The sequence below is a fragment of the Aplysia californica genome, unplaced genomic scaffold (assembly GCF_000002075.1).
Source record: "Aplysia californica isolate F4 #8 unplaced genomic scaffold, AplCal3.0 scaffold00610, whole genome shotgun sequence".
NCBI lineage: Eukaryota > Metazoa > Mollusca > Gastropoda > Aplysiida > Aplysiidae > Aplysia > Aplysia californica.
Genome location: NW_004797880.1, coordinates 83,048 through 84,468, shown reverse-complemented (window position 1 = coordinate 84,468; position 1,421 = coordinate 83,048). Strand labels below are relative to the sequence as shown.

At 37.8% G+C, this 1,421-nt stretch overlaps 1 protein-coding gene across 1 annotated transcript in view; it reads right to left on the bottom strand.

The window, feature by feature from the left end:
- Positions 1 to 1,421, bottom strand: part of LOC101860279 (neo-calmodulin) — a gene marked incomplete in the record, with an annotated part of 74,493 nt that overhangs the window by 51,410 nt on the left and 21,662 nt on the right.

The following is a 1,421-nucleotide window of genomic DNA, read 5'->3' as shown; positions in this document are numbered from 1 at the left end:
TCTCTCTCTCTCTCTCTCTCTCTCTCTCTCTCTCTCTCTCTCTCTCTCTCTCTTTCTTTCTACTCTGTTTGGCTATTGGCGTTATTGTTTGCATACTGTCATGTTTGTTTGTATGTGTCTTTGCTTTCAGCTTTTTAAAACATCTTTCTTTCTCCCTTTCTTTCCGTTAGATCCATTTATTTATTCTCTGCGTTTTTCTTTCTTTCTCCTCTGTGTCGGCTTTTCCCCTCCGTCTCATATTCTGTATCATTCTTTATCTGTTTGCTTTTCTTTCTCTGTATATTTTGAGCACTTCTTTCTGTTTACATTTGAGTTTGTTTGAATTTATAAAGGGACGCGCATGTGTGATGTTGGTTTGTGTAGAAATGGACCCTCTCGTTTATTACTGTTCACTGTGTACGCACGTGTGAAAAACGCATTGGCCTAGTTTGGGTGGTTTCACCTAATAAATTAAAAAGATTAAATTTTGCTGGTTTTGAGAACTCTGATGCATTGATAGTCCTTGACAAATAATTTACCCCCTAACACCTCCTATTTTTCCCCATTTATCATGTTCCGAGACTCTGATCACAGATATCATCACGACAATATCCTATTGAAAATGAATCTGTGCATTCGCTAAGAGTAATTTTAATACAATTTATTGGTGTGTTTTCTCACATGAATTTATGTTGTGTACGCCCCCTGCAGATCAATAGGTTCGTTATAAGAGGTTGATAAAATAAATAGTTCCTTGTATCCTAAGTTTATACAAGGCGCCACACATTATGGCTACGTAAATTCACCTCTGAATAAGACACATAATAAGGGCACATCCGGTCCCTGTGCATGAGCAAACAGGTGAAAACAAACTAGAAAAATTGACATTTAATCCTGACAAAACACAAAAATGTCATTATCTCTTGAGGCTCAAATTCTCGAGGCTCAAATTCATGTTATATTATGTATACCAAACTAACAGAAGCTCAATGCAGTCTTTGGGGAGGATACAAGAAGAAAAAGAACTGCCCAAATTTTGTTTGGCGTCGTGATTTCCATGTTTTTATATGCCGTTATTCCTTGGAGGGGAGACTGTAATTTCATCTTCGGTATCCTGTGAGAGACATTAGCGAGCTGGAATTTTAATAGAGGCAATAAAAACTGCACAATAGCCCGATCTATTTTTTTTAAACACAAATAATGAATACGACTGAGTGCCTTGGAGGGAACAAGACTATTATTAAGTAACAAAATGTTAGCGGGTTGGGGAGGGGGGGGGTATTTTTTCTGCTGAGTAGCACTATCTCTAAATTAAAAGGATAACTTTATAGGCTCTCAAGAAATTACTGCATGTTCGTGTGCGTTCCTGGGTGCATGTGTGCGTGTGGTTTTGTGTGTTTGTGTGTATGTGTATGTGTGTATGTATGTGTGTGTGTGTGTGT